Source organism: Adiantum capillus-veneris, chromosome 15 (genome assembly GCF_014529385.1).
Source record: "Adiantum capillus-veneris isolate H3 chromosome 15, ASM1452938v2, whole genome shotgun sequence".
NCBI lineage: Eukaryota > Viridiplantae > Streptophyta > Polypodiopsida > Polypodiales > Pteridaceae > Adiantum > Adiantum capillus-veneris.
This window is the reverse complement of record NC_140945.1, coordinates 121,096,808-121,115,386: the sequence shown is the minus strand read 5'-3', so window position 1 is coordinate 121,115,386 and position 18,579 is coordinate 121,096,808.

Here is an 18,579-nt window from a genome sequence, read left to right as displayed (position 1 = left end):
TTTTCTACGGTTTGTGCTATATAGCACAGGTTGTTCCCGCTCCGTTTGTCCTATTTTCAAGCAGTTTTCACATCAAGTGCAGCATTTACCATGGCTGACAACAAAAACACTGATGTGTTCAAGATGTTAGTTGTGAGGATAGGTTGGATGGGGACAACTACCCTATGTGGGCTTATATGATGCAACATGTTCTTGTGTCAAAGGGTGTTTGGAACATTGTGCAGGGCATTGATGTACGTCCTGGTTCTGAGGATGTAGGCGATGTTGAGGATGTTGCAGGTCTTGCTGCAAGGATTGCAGCTGTTAGAGTTGTTTTGCCTACGGCAGAACAAGCTCGTTGGGATGTTAAGGATGCGCAGGCTCATGCATTGATTGCGTTGTCTATGAAACGCACCATTGTTCCTCACATCCGTTCTGCAAAATCTGCAAAACAGGCTTGGGATATTTTAGCAGGTCTTTATGCAAGCCGCAATGAGGCTAAAATTGCTTTGCTGCGTAAAGAGCTGGAGTCAAAGATTATGCATGAGGAAGATGATATGGACACTTTCCTTGCTAGTGTCAAGGATATCAATAAGCAGCTTATTTCTGCAGGTGAAGTCGTTTCAGACAGTTCCCTTGTGCAGACTATTCTTGATGCCTTACCAGATTCCTACCAGACTTTTGCTAGTACTTGGCGACTGATGACCCAAGGAAATCCTGAAGTTGTCAAGTTTGATGCATTATACACATTGCTGTTGCAAGAGTCACTTTCCAAAAAAAACAGGACTAGGCAGCGTGCAATTGAACAGGCTTTTATTGCTTCTCAAAGAAAGGGTGGTAACAGTAATGCAGCCACTTCTTATGGTTCTGCTGCGAGTGGCAAAAATTCTATTCCTAATGCTTCTGCTGGCAGTACTTCGTCTGGCAATTCTGGTGATAAGGGCAAAAAGAAGATGCGTTGCCATTATTGTAAAGCCAATGATCAATTGATCAAGTCGTGTCCTAAGTTGAAGGCCAAAGAGGCTAAGAAGAAAGAGGGTGGTTCCACTGCAACTGCTGGTTCCACTACAAATGCAGCCATTGTTGAGTCTTCTGTGAAAGGAGACTGTAATGTTGATGTTGATGTAGAATGGGCTTTTAGCACAGAGTGCACTTACAATCCTGCTGTCCATGATGCATGCTTTTCAGTTGCTGCAGATTCACATGTGTGGTATTTCGACAGTGCTGCTACAAAGCACATTACCTCACATCGTGAATTGTTTATCTCTCTTGAGTGTGTCCCTCATGGGAATTCAGTCACTTGTGCCAACAACGCCTCTTATCCAATTCAAGGAGTTGGAAAGATTGTGCTCACTGCTGCTAATGGCAGTTCCTTCACACTTGTTGATGCACTTTATGTACCTGGGATCAAGAAGAATCTCTTGTCTGTATCCGCACTTGCTAGACTTGGACTTGTAGTCAAATTTGTGGATGACAGATGTACAGTTCATGATCTCAGTTTTGGTGATGAAATTGTTGCATCTGGCCTTTTGTGCCGTGGGCTGTATAAGCTCACTTTGTATGACAAGTGTGGACAAAACTTTGCAAATGCTGTTGCACATTCAAGGGCTATTTCAGATGCAAAACTTTGGCATGCACGTTTTGGTCATCTGAATTTTGCTAGTTTGCTGCGTTTGCAAAAATCTGATATGGTTGCTTCTTTGCCGCCTCTTGAAGCACCTGTCAAACATGTTTGTGAAGGCTGTATTTTGTGTAAGATGCAGCGTTCTAAATTTCCAAAGGATGGTTCAGTTCGGGCCACATGCAGGTTGCAGCTTGTGCATAGCGATGTTTGTGGGCCCATGCAAACTCCGTCCTTGGGCAATTACCTGTACTTCGTGACTTTCATTGATGATTACTCCAAGCATGCATGGGAATTTCCGCTTAAAGCGAAGTCCAAAGTTTTTATGTGCTTCAAACAATTTCTGGCTATGGCTGAAAATGTCTCGAAATGTACTATGGGCACCCTCCGTTCCGATCGAGGGGGGGAGTATATGTCTCATGAATTTAATGCATTTCTGGCTAATCGTGGGATAAAACACCAATGTACAGTGCCTTATACACCTCAGCAAAATGGTGTTGCTGAGAGGAAAAACAGGTCACTGAAGGAAATGCCACGATGTATGGTCAAAAGTCAAGCTTTGCCGCATTCTTTTTGGCTTGAGGCCATTATGTGTGCCACTTATGTACTTAACAGGTGTCCTACGAAAGCTTTGCAGTCTATTACTCCATATGAAGCATGGCATGATAGAAAGCCTTCTATTGAGCACATGCGTGTTTTTGGCTGTTTGGCATATGCTTTGGTGCCACAAGTGCAGCGCATAAAATTGGATGATAAGGCTGTCAAATGTATTTTTTTTTGTTATAGTGCTGAAAGCAAAGGTTACAGGTTGTATCATCCGCAAACAAAACGTATTCTGGTTTCTCGGGATGTAGTGTTTGTGGAAGATTCTTTTCAGCCCTTGCTGTCATGTACTAGAGACAGTAATGTAAGCTCACAGGACATTTATGACACTTTGTTGCCTCTTTTCAGTGGTGGAAATACGAATGTAAGTTCCAATGAGGCAAATGTACAGCCTATGGGGGTTTCTGAAAATGTTCTAGATCAGCCTATTACTGATGTAGATGTACATGATGTACTTGATGAGGAAAGGGCTGAAAATGAGCAGGCTAGAGGTATGCCAAAATGGCTGGTGCACACTTTGTGTGACAGTAAATTGGATGCACCTTTGTCTAGTCGTACTCGTTCAGGCTCTCGCCATGCATCTTATGCATCACATTGTTATGCTTTGGCTGTCTCTAGCTTACATGATGTTGAGGAGCCTCTGACTTTTGATGAAGCACAAAATTCAGAAAATTGGATGGCTGCCATGCAATCAGAATATGATGCACTTATAGAAAATGAAACATGGACTTTATGTGATTTTCCTCCTGGCAAAAAGGCCATTGGTACGAAGTGGGTTTATAAGTTGAAACGCAAGCCGGATGGTGAGATCGATCGCCATAAGGCTCGACTTGTTGCAAAGGGTTATGCACAGCAAAAAGGCATAGATTATGAAGAGACTTTTGCTCCCACTTGTCGTATGACTACTATGCGTTTTCTATGTGCATTGGCAGCTCATTTTGGTTGGGATGTACATCAATCAGACATTGTTACTTCTTTCTTCAATGGTGACATATTTGAGGAAGTTTATGTAACGCAGCCTCGCGGTTTTGTCATAAAAGGACAAGAGGACAAAGTGTGCAAATGTAACAAGGCTTTGTATGGGTTGAAGCAATCTCCTCGTGCTTGGTATGGGAAAGCTTCACTCATTTGGTTAGACAAGACTTTCGTAACAGTCCAACAAAAAGCACATTGTATGTAAAGCGTGAGGGTGATGTACTTCTCATTGTGGTTCTTTATGTAGATGATTTGCTGATCACTGGACCAAATGAGAGACATATCGCTGAATTCAAGGCTGATTTGAATGCTACTTTCAAGATGAAAGATTTGGAACTGTTGCGTCATTACTTGGGTATACAATTTAGGCAGTGTGATGGTGGTATTTCCTTGTGTCAGAAAAGTTACATAGAGACATTGCTATGTAAGTTTGGACTTGAGGATTGCAAACCTATTGCCACTCCTATGGAAACAGGTTTGAAGTTAAGTCTACATGATGCTGGTGATCCTGCTGATGTCACCTTTACCAAACTATTGTTGGTTGCCTCATTTATGTATGCAACACGAGGCCGGATATTCAGTTTGCAGTCTCACAGGTCAGTAGATTTATGCATAGCCCAGGGTCTAAGCATTGCCAGGCTGTCAAGAGTATTTTCCGCTACCTTAGTGGCACTTTACATCTTGGCTTGTTTTATCCCAAGGGGGGATCATTGCCGCCAGACTTACATGCTTTTTCGGACTCAGATTGGGCTGGTTGTTTTGACACGTGAGTGTCCACAAGTGGTTTTTGTTTCATGCTTGGAAGTTCATGTATATCATGATTGAGCAAGAAGCAACCTACTGTGGCCACTTCGAGTTGTGAGGCTGAGTACATGGCAGTCTTCACAGCTACGGTTGAGTGTGTATGGCTCAGATGCCTTATGGCTGATTTGGGTGTTGGACAGGACACTGCCAACACTATCTACACTGACAGTCAGAGCGCATTGGCACTTGCGAGGAACCCAGTTTTTCATGCTCGCACAGAGCACATTGAGGTGCATTACCACTATGTCAGGGAGAGGCTCTCAGCAGGAGAGATCAGCTTGGCTTATGTGCCAACACAGGACAACCTTGCAGATCTTTTCACAAAGGCATTGTCTCGTGAGAAGTTTGAAGCTTTCCGCTAAGCTTTGGGCTTACTCCCCTTTGTGTATTGATCCTGTCCTCAGGGCATGGCACTTCCCTATACTCATGTGCCAGCTCTCGTTCACCGCATCACTCCAGGGGGGATTTGTTACCATATACATGTGGTAGTGATGTGTGTGAACACACTAGGACCGCCAGGGCATTTTTTCCCTCTTTAGGAGGTTTTTCCCCCCGTGCATTGTATATACGCCCATCACTCTAGGGTTATCTTCTTTTCCATTGCACACTAAGTAACACACTCTCCATTGTGTGCCTTGAGCTTCCTTCGTCTTCTCCAAGCTATGTGTGTTTTGTTAGGAAATAAGACGTAGCTAAATAGATAATTGAGTAGATTACTTAATGGAGAGAGACAGATTTATATACACGAGATTATAGAGTAGAGAGAGAGAGAGAGAGAGAGTACACACGATATACGTGGTTCACCCAATGTGGGCTACGTCCACGGGAAAGCAGCCACTCAATGGCTTTAGTACTTCAAAACAAGAAGTAGTTTACAAAGGGATTATACCCTTAATGGAGCTCCCGCCTTGCTTCACTCTCACCACCTCATACTCACCTTGTTGCATCAACTTCACACACTCTGAAATGTGTGTAGAAATGGCCTCCTTTTATAGGCCAAAAGGGCTGCCCTCTCTTATGAGAGACAGCCATGTGTAGCCGCCCTTGTGCGAATAAGTCCAAATCGGACCCTCCAATCCGCCCATGTGTGGCCGCCCTTGAGAAGACAAGTCCGCTTTTGAATTCGGCCACCGGCCACCGGCCATTGACTTCCGACCACCGGCCATCGGCCATTGACTACCGGCCACCGGCCAACCGACCGGTTGTTTTCCGACCACTTTCCGGCCGCCGGCCGGCCATAATATTCCGGCGAAAAAGAATATTCCAGCGAAAAAAAAAGTCTCGGGGGCCTCCGCCCCCGAGGCCTTTAAAGTTGCCCCTGATTATTGTCCGTGAAAATTTTGGTGTCCGGTGAGTGATTTTCCTTCATGCACGATGGCTTCTCCTCATAATGGGGGCCTTACAAATGTGCGCTTTTACCACAGAAAATTACAAGAATAAATCAGGCTCCATACTTAACATGTTTCTCTGCAACCCTAATTCCAACATTTAGTAGGATTGACCTAAAAAACCAAATAAGGATAGTTGATCAAGACATTGTAAAGGCTGCATTTCTCACTATGTTTGGTCTTTACGAGTACATTGTCATGCCTTTTGGCTTGACCAATGCACCAGCCACATTCAATTGTTTGATGGAGAAGCTATTCAAGCCTCACCAAAGCTAAAGCACCTTTCCTAGCTTTAGTTGTCCCTCTTCCAAAAGAGTGCGTATGAAGTGATATCTCACCTCAATGTGCTTTGTCCTTGAATGAAAGGCTAAGTTCTTCGCAAGATGGATAGCGCTTTGGCTATCACTGTACAAGACACAATTGTGTTGTTTGAATCCAAGGTCTTCTAAGAATCTGTGAAGCCACAGAATTTCTTTGCTTGCCTCCGTCATTGCTACATACTCTGCTTCCATGGTAGAAAGTGAAACCACTTTCTACAGCTTTGAAGCCCAACTTACTGTTGTGCCTCCAACCGTGAACACATAGCCAGTAGTGCTCCTTCGAGTATCTTTGTCACCTGCCATATCTGCATCAGCATACCCTTCTAGAAAAATATCAGTTCCTCCAAAATACAAAGCATTTGTTGTTCTCCCTTTTAGATACCTAAGTATCCACTTCACAGCTTGCCAATGCTCTTTACCTGGGTTGTCCATGAACCTACTCACAACTCCCACTGCATGTGCAATGTCTGGCCTTGTCCAGACCATAGCATACATTAGAGAACCTACCGCTGCAGCATATGGAACTTTAGACATATAGGCTATCTCCTCTTGTGTCTTTGGACACATATCCTTCGTTAGTTTAAAATGACCAGCCAAAGGTGTAGAAACTGATTTTTCATTTTGCATTGAAAACCTTTCTAGTACCTTCTTGATGTAATCTTCTTGAGATAGCTTTATTGTCTTCTTCATCCTGTCCCTTGATATTTTCATACCAAGTATCCTCTTTGCAGCACCTAAATCTTTCATTGAAAAAGATTTGGACAGCTCCTCTTTTAGGTCTTTGATGTCCTGCATGTTAGCACTTGCAATCAACATGTCATCAACATACAACATTAGGATGATGAATTTCCCATCTCCCAAAATCTCCGTGTAGACGCAGTGATCTGAGTTGCATCTTGTGAATCCATGATCCAACATCCATTGATCAAACTTCAAGTACCATTGTCTTGATGCTTGCTTTAAACCATACAAGCTCTTCTTTAATCTGCAAACCATTTTCTCCTTACCTTTTACTTCATACCCCTTTGGTTGAAGCATGTAGATTTCTTCCTCCAAGTTACCATGAGGGAATGTCGTATTTTCATCCATTTTCTCGAGATTTAGATCATGAGCAGCGACAAGGCTTAAGACAAGCCTAATTGAGTTCATTTTTACAACAGGAGAAAATATTTCATTGAAGTCAATACCTTTCTTTTGAGAAAACCCTTTTACCACAAGCCTAAACTTGTACCTTTTCTTCCCACCTTCTTCTTCCTTTAGCTTGTACACCCATTTGTTTTGAAGTGCCCGCTTACTTTTAGGCAACTCAACCAACTCCCATGTTTAGTTGCGATGTAGTGAGTCCATCTCCACTTGCATGCTCTTCATCCATTCTTCTTTGGATTCATGTTGCATAGCTTCTTCGTATGATTCCGGCTCTCCAGAATCTGAGATCAAGAGATGGTTGAAGGAAGGAACAAACCTTTCTAGAGGTCTACTTCCTCTTGTAGATCTTCGGAAAATAGGTTGAGGCTCCTCATTTGGTTGACGTTGTTGCACATTGTCACCGTTTGCAGTCCTTGAGTCTTCACCGTCCTCAAGCTCCATGTACTCATCACCTGTTTCTTTTGTTTGTTTTCTTTCCAAGTAATCTTTGTACATATTTTGTTCGTTAAAAATTACATCCCTACTCCTTAAGATTGTACCATGTTTACGGTTCCATAGGTGATACCCAAAGTCACCTTCTCCATAGTTAATGAAGAAACACTTTTTGGACTTTGCATCTAGCTTTGATCTTAGGCTTCTATCTATGTGCATGAAAGCCTCACACCCAAACACTTTGAGAAATGCATAATTCACCGGTTACCTATCCATGCCTCTTTTGGAACTCCCCCATCCAATGCCGTTGAGGGTGACCGGTTGATTAAGTACACAGACGTACTTACAGCTTCCGCCCAAAGCTCAAGCGGTAGGCCTGCATGTAGCCACATACTTCGTGCTCGCTCCATGATTGTTATGTTCATCCTTTTCGAAATCCCATTTTGTTGAGGTGTCCTTGGGGTTGTCATTTGCCTCCAAATGCCATTGCTAGCACAAAAGCTTTCAAAAGCTTGGCTGCAATATTCACCTCCATTGTTGGATCTGAGGCATTTAACCTTGGTACCTGTTTCATTCTCCACAAAGGCTTTCCACCTTTGAAATATGGAAAATACATCGGACTTATTGTTCATGACATAAATCCATGTTTCTCTAGTCGCATTGTCTATGAATGTTACATAGTACAATGAGCCACCAAGTGATAGTGTATTTGCAGGACCCCAAACATCAGAATGAACCAACTCAAGTTTTTTATTTTTTATTCCTGATTTTTGAAATTTTACTCTCTTTTGTTTACCATAAACACAATATTCACAGAACTCTAAGTCCACTTCTTTCAAACCTGGTAGAAGATTCTTTGTTTGAAAGATTTGCATTCCTTTGCACTCAAATGCCCAAGTCGGTAGTGCCACACCGCACTGTCAACTTCTGTAGTTGTTGCACAAGTTGAAGGTTGCGTGCTAACAGTACACAAGTAAAGTGTACCGACTTTTTCACCCTTGGCAACCACCAAAGATCCCTTTGAGATCTTCCACCGTTTGTTTCCGAATGCAATGTTGTGACCTTCATCGTCCAATTGTCCTGTAGAGATCAAATTTTGGCAACAAAGAGAAGGAACATGCCTAACATCTTTAAGCTTCCATTCATTTCCGTTAGCAGTTTTGACAAAAACTGTACCTTTGCCGATAATCTCACAAGCTTCATCATCTCCCAAGTATACATACCCAAAATTACCTTTGGTGTAGTCTTGGAAATGTTGATTGTGTGGTGTCGCATGGAATGAAGCCCCGGAATCTACTATCCAGGAATTAGACACATTGTCTAATGAGAGAATTAGAGCATCTTGCTCTACTTTACCTGCCACATTGGCCTCCGATGTTGGCTTGTTGTCTTGAGACTCTGTCTCCTTCTTCTTCTTGGACCAGCAATCCTTCTTGACGTGACCCTTCTTGCCGCAGTTCCAACATTCAAGAACTGACTTTGTGCGTGACTTGCTCCGCCTTGAGCGATCACGACCTTTTTGGTTTTTGAACCTCTCCTTAGGAGTTCCTCTTGTTTCCACTGACAGTGCAGCACTTGGTGATTCTCCTGTGCTTCTCCTTCGCATTTCCTCGCTTAGGAGAATACCCTTAACATCATCAAACTTAAGAGTATTTGTGCCAGAGATAGAATTACTTACAGCCATCACAAGGTTGTCCCAACTATCCGGTAGAGATGATAGTATAAGGAAAGCTCGCACTTCATCATCGAAATTGATTTTCATCGATAGAAGTTGACTTATGTTTGTGTTAAAGAGTTTGGATTTGTGGAGGCTACCACAATGCTTGTATGTAAAGATGTGCATTATGAGGAAGTAGGAAGGCTTTTAGAAGAGGATTGAGGTTTTATGGAGGGCATGCACAATGGGGACCGGTACCATTGTAAGGTTGAAGCTTCAGGTATTGGAATGTGCTATTTGAAATCTGCACCTCCTTGTACATACGATTACACTATGATCATTGGATGTGCAAGCTTGGAGTGTGGACTCCCTTGCAGAGTGTAGACGGCGCTATTGCAAGCTTTGACATTGCAGTGAAGATGCCTAATGATGCTTTGAAGGTAGTCCAAGTGAACAAGCATTGGACTCTTAGTAATGTGCAAGAACATTTGGTTATTATGGGTTTTGAGGCCCTTCAACAATTTTGTGTACAAGGTCACAAGGTGAGAATCCTTCCACCACATTTTCAATACAGCATAGTTTGTCAATCATTGGATGCTTATTGTAATGAATGTCCACAGAGTGGGAAGAGAATGGAAGACAAATTGAAGGTCGAGGAGGACTAGGGGATGGATGGAGCTATGCTATCACTCTTATAACTTTGTAACTCTTGTAATTTTGAAAACGATCCCCGATGTAATCAACATGATTTGCTTTGGCAAATCATGTCTTTGAATATAATTTTTCGCATTGAGATGAGCGATCATTTTTTGGTGAAAGTGCCTCTTTTTTTTTAATGTCTTTAAAAAAGGGACCATTATAAAAGGGGGGCCGCATAACTCATTCACTTTTTTCACTTTCGCAACTCTTGAGCTCCTCCACTCTCTATCTACACCCCAGGCTAAACATGGACGGTTCCTTGAATGGAGATGATAGTATAAGGAGAGCTCGCACTTCGTCATCGAAATTGATTTTCACTGATCGAAGTTGACTTATGTTTGTGTTAAAGTCATTTAGGTGTTCTGCAACTGAACCATTCTCTGTCATCTTTAGATTGAACAAGCGCTTCATAAGAAATACCTTATTGGATGTCGATGGTTTCTCGTAGAAGTCGTCAAGTGACTTCATCAAGTCCTCTGTGGTCTTCATCTCCGAAACATTGAAGGCCACCGTTGACGCCAAGCTTAACCGGATTGTTCCTAGTGCTTTCGATAAAGGACAATCCATGCTTCATCTGCAATCGTTGCGGGCTTCTTTACAAGACCGCCTAGTGGCAAATAGAGGTCCTTCTGGTAGAGATAGTTTTCAATCTGCATCTTCCAATGTTGGTAGTTTTTACCGTTGAACTTCTCAATCTTGAGCTTCCCTTCCTCCGCCATAACTCCCACTCAATTCAAGGAACCCTTTCCTTGAGATAATTTAGCTACGAGCAAACCTTGCTCTAATACCAGTTGTTAGGAAATAAGACGTAGCTAAATAGATAATTGAGTAGATTACTTAATGGAGAGAGACAGATTTATATACACGAGATTATAGAGTAGAGAGAGAGAGAGAGAGAGTACACACGATATACGTGGTTCACCCAATGTGGGCTACGTCCACGGGAAAGCAGCCACTCAATGGCTTTAGTACTTCAAAACAAGAAGTAGTTTACAAAGAGATTATACCCTTAATGGAGCTCCCGCCTTGCTTCACTCTCACCACCTCACACTCACCTTGTTGCATCAACTTCACACACTCTGAAATGTGTGTAGAAATGGCCTCCTTTTATAGGCCAAAAGGGCTGCCCTCTCTTATGAGAGACAGCCATGTGTAGCTGCCCTTGTGCGAATAAGTCCAAATCGGACCCTCCAATCCGCCCATGTGTGGCCGCCCTTGAGAAGACAAGTCCGCATTTGAATTCGGCCACCGGCCACCAGCCATTGACTTCCGACCACCGGCCATCGGCCACTGACTACCGGCCAACCGACCGGTTGTTTTCCGATGACTTTCCAGCCGCCGTCCGGCCATAATATTCCGGCAAAAAAGAATATTCCAGCGAAAAAAAGTCTCAGGGGGCCTCCGCCCCCGAGGCCTTTAAAGTTGCCCCTGATTCTTGTCCGTGAAAATTTTGGTTTCCGGTGAGTGATTTTCCTTCACGCACGATGGCTTCTCCTCATAATGGGGGCCTTACAAATGTGCGCTTTTACCACAGAAAATTACAAGGGTAAATCAGGCTCCATACTTAACATGTTTCTCTGCAACCCTAATTCCAACATTTAGTAGGATTGACCTAAAAAACCAAATAAGGATAGTTGATCAAGACATTGTAAAGGCTGCATTTTGCACTATGTTTGGTCGTTACGAGTACATTGTCATGCCTTTTGGCTTGACCAATGCACCAGCCACATTCAATTGTTTGATGGAGAAGCTATTCAAGCCTCACCAAAGCTTTACTAGTAATTATCTACTTTAATTCATTAGACGAACCCAAGCAACACCTCCAAGTAATATTTCAAGTTTTACGAGAAAATAAACTTTATCTAAATTGAAAGAAAAGTGAATTTTTCTTACAAGAGACTCAGTATTTAGGTCACATTATCTCTCAAGATGGCATCCAAATGGATCCATCAAAATTAGTGGTAATAAAAGGATGGCCTAATCCAAGGAATCCACATGAACTAAGAAGCTTTATAGGCATGTGTGCATACTATAGATGCTTCATAAAAAAATTCTCACAAATTACGGAGCCATTACATGACCTAACAAAGAAAAATGTTCGGTATATATGGTCCACCAAGGAGAACAATGCTTTCAAAAATCTTAAAGAGAAGCTTATCTTTCAACCTCTGCTTACACTATCAAATCTCTCAAAGCCATTTGAGGTCCAACGTGACGCCTGTGGTGATTGATTTGGAGCTGTTTTGCTCCAAGAAGGGCATGCCATAGCCTATGAAAATCAAAGGCTCAACCTTGTTGAGCAAGCTCTAGGTATATATGAGAAGGAACTCTTAGCAGCTCTACATGCTCCAGACTCGTGGAAGCAATATTTATTGGGGACTCCTTTCATTCTGTGAACGGATCACCAAAGCCTTAAGTACTTCATGACACAGACCAAGCTCTCCAGCAAACAAATGAGGTGGGAAAATTTCCTTTTGCAATTCCATTTTCATATTATTCACATTGCTGGCACGCATAATCAAGTAGTTGATGCACTCTTAAGATGACGAGAGTGAATGCGGTATCCATAGCAACTCACAATGATCTATCTTCTATGATAGATGAGTACGATATTGATCCCGATTTTAAAGATTTGATTTCAGCGCTTGCACTAGGGAAGAAGGAAGAACCATTTACCTTACAAGATGGTTATCTCCTCTATGGCAACAGGCTATGTGTGCGCGTATGTCGCACATGTCAATGCAAGGAACTTGCCGATACACCATGTGCGAGCCACAAATGGCTCCAAGCACACAACAAGCCTAACCTAGCAAGCTCAAAGATGGGGTTGGTGTGTCACTCACCGCTCTACGCTTCCTATCGTGGAGGATTCTCGCCGCAAAGAAGAGGGAGACACCGCTATGCCGCGCTCAACCACCTCGCCGCCGTCGTGTCGCCGCAATGCTCTCTCTCTCTCTCTCTCTCTCTCTCTCTCTCTCTCTCTCTCTCTCTCTCTCTCTCTCTCGCATTCACACACACATAAGGAGATGAAGAAGAAGAAGATGGAGATGGATCAAGAGCACTCTTCAATTGCACAAATGAGAGAATGAGTGAATTTTAGCTTTAGTTGACTATTATATGAGCTCGCCCCATTCACACTTGGGCGCCCATGCTTAGCCAACTAATCCCTTGAATGTTCCAGTTAGAGTGCGCCTCTCATCGGCGATCACTCTTACCCTTTTCCTATTGGACCGACAAGCCCGGTACCTGACTCTACCAAGTAAATAATACAATGTCCGTCGTAGGTGATAGGGTGTCCGTTAGCCGTGAGGGTTAACATGCCCCCTTCCTGATGTAGATTCCGTCCTCGGAAGCTATTGAGTTGAAGCTCGTTCGTCGAGGTGGAAGATCATTTGAGATGAATGTCCTTAGCCTTCTTCAATCACTGCAAAATCAAACAACATTGGCATAGTAATTGCATTCTCATAATCAATTAAAAAGTATATGCAATTCTAGGCAGACAAATTGATTGGTAGCATAATTCTAAACTATTTGTCAGCAAATAAACATTAAATTGCAATATAATCAAACGCATAAACAGTTGTAAAGGTAAAAAATTAAACAAGTCTGGCGTCGCTAATTCAACGATCAAAAGGCACTAAAGATCGACTATTAATACCAAGGGTAAGCTTCTCAATTTTCTCTAGTCAATTAAGTTGTTTAATCACGAGAGCCAAGTATTTCATCTCCAAGGGCTGACTAGAGGCTATACCTAGAAGACCTTGTAGTTAAGCTACAATAAAAGGAATTTCTCATGAAATCATCGCCTAACTGATTACCTTTTCTTTGACCCCCCAAAAGTCTTTTCTCATTGATTTACTTTTGATGTGTGTGCTTATTTTGTATGCCTTTGGTTTATTGCTTTTCAAGGAAACGCGCCCACATTGGGAACCTCTAGGGCTCTAGTACCATAGGCGATACATGTGAGTGAAGTACCAAATCAAGCTGAGGTTTCTCTTCCAGCTTAAGATTTTACATTGTGGCACTTTGATTTTTTATTTTTTTTCAACATTTTAATTTTGTCACTTTTGGGGGGTCATATAACACTGTTACACCTCTCCAGGCTCATCACACTAGTAAACTCCCTTTATAATACTTAAGCTAAAGGTCAATAGTGACTAAGCCCACTAGAAAGCCCTAGTACATTTCACACAATGCTTCCTAAATCGGATTAAGAACCTAAGTAACCATTGATAATTAGGAGGGCATTCCCCATGGTACAAAGAGAAGATCTCTAACACCTAGCTTGGTCAAACTAGCTTAGTCAGACTGCTTGATTTTTAAACCTAGACAAGTGATTATGAAAAAAAATATTAAATTTTTGATACTAAGCAAATGTGATGGATATTATGCTATCAATCACAATTGAAGCAGACAAACATGGATGCAAAAAGATAAGGGACAATGCTAATGGACAAGAAACACCTGTTTGTGTTGATGGTCGTGCTTGATTTGAAGTGTGAACGAGAGAAAGATTCCATGAAGGTCTAAATCCTAACAACAGCAACACGTTCCTGTACACCCGAGGAAACAAAAAGAATACCTCTAGGAGGCACATCAGTGGAAAAGGTACCAACACTTATTGAAAACAATTAAAAAACATAAGGAACCCTAACCTAATTATTTGCACTCCCCTTAGAGAGTCAAGGGAATAGGATATTGTAGAGATTGGGAGGAAACCCTAAGGCTAAACCCCTATCCTCGTGTCGAGATAAACAAATTCATCATCCATGAGACCATATGTGCCATCTGTGTAGTCATGTAAATCTTCTTCTTCATCATAGGTACCCATGTTTACTAAGAAGGTGACTAGATGCCTATAGTCATCTTGGTCAAAAGGGTAGGCTTGTGCAATGGGAGAAACGCTCTCTAGTAAGTATGGATCAGTCTTGGTCAAGAGACGTATCAGCCATTCTAACTCCTCAAAATTCCTCTCACAGGCTAGCGTACCTACCAAATCCCATTCACATGCAAGCACCGGAAAGACCATGTGAAACATTTGTGAAAAGTAACGAGGGTACCTCTCACCCAAGGCGGGAGTGGATGACTCTAGCGTACTAGCCATATCTGTATATGCAAATAGATGATGGTTAGAGTGCAAATATTACAAGGGTTGTGTTCTTGTGCATAATGTGTCTTTATGATTTTGTGTTATGGCTCTTGCTCTTTTACTTTTTTATCTTGTTTTTGTGAGTATGAGGCTTTATATATACATTCCCTAAGATTGGAGATTAAGAATTCAGGGAGAAAGGTTGAGAGGGAAGTGAGTGAATGATGACTTTCAGCAAACACTCCCCCCTTCCTTGGGTAGATCATACCGTTTGAAATGATGTCGTCACCCTTTGAAACGAGTTGTTCCAAGTTGTTATAGACGAAGGCTTTAACCAATAGTTTTTGACCGCCCTATCTAGTTGCAAGGGTGGTAAGGTACATTCCCATGATTTTATTTGCAGCATTGTTGTAGGTGGAGAACATACAACGGGAGGTACAAACTCTTTCTTGCTTGTATGGATATGTACAATGGTAGGTGGAGGTTGTGTTGAAGCTTCTATTTCCATATAGGAACTAATTGAAGAGCAAGAAGCTTCATTTGATTTCCCTGTTCCTGAGCTAGGTGGAACAAATCGTTCTTTCTTTGGTACCCAAACTAACTCTAGAGCAGGTATGTAGCATTCCGTGATTTTTTCTTTTCTGCGATCTTCAATTTGTTTTGGAGCCACAGGATCGAGCTCACATGGGCCCGGTGACAAGTAAGAGCACATTTTACGTTTTGGTACCCAGATTTGATCATTTCCTTCATAGTAGCCTTGGGCTTCCAATAGTTTTTTAGGAATCCAACGCAACGTTTCTTTACATTTCTTGGGGCGAATGGGACGTCGTTTAGCAGGCACCTGTCTGTCAGCACTGGCTATGGTTGCTAAAGAAGCTTTAGGGACCCACTTGTATGTTTTCTTCGTTATATTAGAATGAGTCTTGTCATAAGCTATATGAATTGCTTGTAGCATATTTAAGGGTACGGGCATTTCATCCCCCTCAGGTGTTACCCAGGTCGTCCCCCTATTTCCCCAAGTGTCTATGGTTGCTGCTAGGTGGACCCAATCCACATTGTCCGACTCAGCCATCCCGGGTAGTACATCCATATAAGGAGAATCTTCCCCAACATCAGTGTCCGCTTTACACGTGTAACAATACTGCAATGGGGCCGAGTAAATTGTGGTGTCAGATCTATGATCAATTATAAACCTGTTTCCTAGAGGATGTGCTTGACCCGTCACAAGATCCACTCGAATGACAGAATCTTGGAATTTCAGTTAGACATGGTTTTTAGACCAGTCATGCACCATTTTTGCTTCCCTCATGAAAGGACGTCCTAAGATCATCTCCGATGCCATAGTGTGTTTGGCGAAATCCATAACAATGAAGGTAATCCTTATTTTATGTCCAAAGACCTTGATCTTCAGATCTTCTAGCATCCCAATAGGTTTAACGATAGACCAATTGGCCATCTTCACTACTATGGTTGTGGTCGCAAGGTGAGGTCTTCCCATAGTTTCCCATCAATTTTTAGTCACAATGCTAACCCCAGTGCCACCATCAAGGATTCCCTTCACAGTTAATCCCTTAGTAGTGATTGGTATGGTCGCATTGGATTCATCATCCTCAAAGTATTATCCCAACTTGTTAACAGGTATTTCTATAACAAGGTTTTCATCTAGGTTGGGTTGTGGATCTAAGTGTTCCTCCTCTATTGGCATCTCCCCAGCTCCATCCATCTGTGCAAATTGTGGTAGCCCAAACTTTAGTTCTCCATTGAGGAAGGCTCGAAGAGCTGAGACTAGCTCAGGGTCTTTATATAGTTTGGACATGATGGTGGTTCTAACTTCTAAAGACATGAAATCCATCAATTTGGCAATGTTTAATGACACCTTTTGTACTTCAGTCCCTTGACGTGGGGAAGATGGGATCTTCATTTCTTCGATAGGATCAAGTAGTCCCTCTGTAAACATTCTTTCCATCAAGAAGTGAGTACGCCCACTTTCCCATGACTTTAAGTCACTTTCTTCTTGGATGACACTAGGTATGGCTAAGGGTCTATGGACTTGGTGAGGTTGTTGTTGCGTAGGGAACACGGTGTCTGTAATCTGGATCTTCCTAGGTGCTGGTTCTAGATCCCTTTGGGTATCTTCTACAAAACTCCTTAATTGCTTGACTCGCTCAATCTCCTCTATAGGGTTTGGATAAGTTCCTATCTTCTTCTTGGATCCTGGCCATTGTGGCTCATCAAGATCTTCCTTGTTGGTTTCTATCTTAGTAGTCGTTTTGGTCTCCATGGTTTCTCCTGAATCAGAATCCTCTTCACCGTCATTCATATATACGTGGTCGTCACCAGTCCCTATGTTGGTCTTTGAACTAGGGTCTGACTTCGCTGCTTTTTGCGATCTCTTCCTTCGTGTTTTCTTCTTTTTCTCACATTGGACAATTGATGCCGTGTTTCTTTCCTCAAGAATATAATTTTGTTTTTGGAGCATCGATCGTGTGAGTACGTTTACTGGTACCACATGTGTACTTTGTGATGGCTCCTCGGTAACTTCAATCAAGTTTAATGGCATGATCTTTGGTGCATTTGGATTATTTGGACATTGGGCAATCAAATGATCTATGCCACATCGATTACACATGAGTATCGGCATTGTAGATGTGCTCGCTTGACTGGTTTGCATTAGTGTGGCGTTCTTTTGTAGCCTAATAGGATAGTCGGCTACACGATGCGGACCTTCACACTCATAGCATCGAAGAGGTGGTCTCTTAGCAGTGTAATTGATATTTTGACATCTTGCCGCAAGAGTAGCTACTTGATATATAGGTTTGACTTGTACCCAATAGTCCTCCACGTAGTATTGTGGACTTTCTTCAAGCACATCCATCCCATAGGCAATATTAGGATCTATATCTTCCTCACAGCCTTCCAAACCAGAAATAGATAACTCACAACCCACTTGATTCACAAAAGTGATTATCGGATATGGTGGTTGCGGTCCTAGCACTAGAGGTGGTAAGGGTGTTGTTTGAACAACATTTTGGGCCCTAGGGACCATGTGTTGTGATATTTGTTCAAGAGGTGGGGCCGACATCAATGCAGGCACTCGAGGTGTGTCTGTCCATGCTAAGGTTGGTCTATTGGCCATCGCATGCTTAAATACTATGCAATCCTTAGCTTGATGACCATACCTTCCACAGGCATTGCAATTCCCATTGAATTTTACTCTAAAAGTAGGGCATTCACTGGTACTATGCGGTCCATAGCATACTGATCACCATTGTTGCTCCCTTCTTGGATACATATGATTGTTTTGCGGAGCACAATTGTCTCTAAGACTCTCTTGAATAGCCTTGGTGAGATCTGCTAAAGTCGTCTCAGATATATTTGGCTCCTTAGCAATAGGCTTTAGGGTCATTGGCTGATGCCCTGATGCTTGTGAGCTAATAGATTTAAGATCAACAGACACCCTTTCTCCTTGAATCATTAAATTATCCTCCAATTGGATCGCATTGGTGGTGACTGCTTCCCAAGTGGTGATACCTCTAATGACTAGGCCATTGTAGATATCCTCATGTCGTAATCCCCTAATGAATCTATCAAGCAATTGATTATTATTGAAGCACTCATTTGGATTACAACGAGAATTCAAATGCTTCAAGCGACTAATAAAGTCTCTCACCGACTCTCCTTCCTCTCGTTGCGCTTTCTGGAGCTGAGAGGCTACACCCCAAAGCACTCCCTCTCGTATGTATTCTTTCAAGAACATTCTCCTAAGAGTAGGGTAAATAGTTTTTTCCTCCACCCTTAGGGTTCTATACCAATCCCCTGCCTTCCCACTTAAGGTTAGGCTTAAAGCATTACTCTTATGCAGGTCA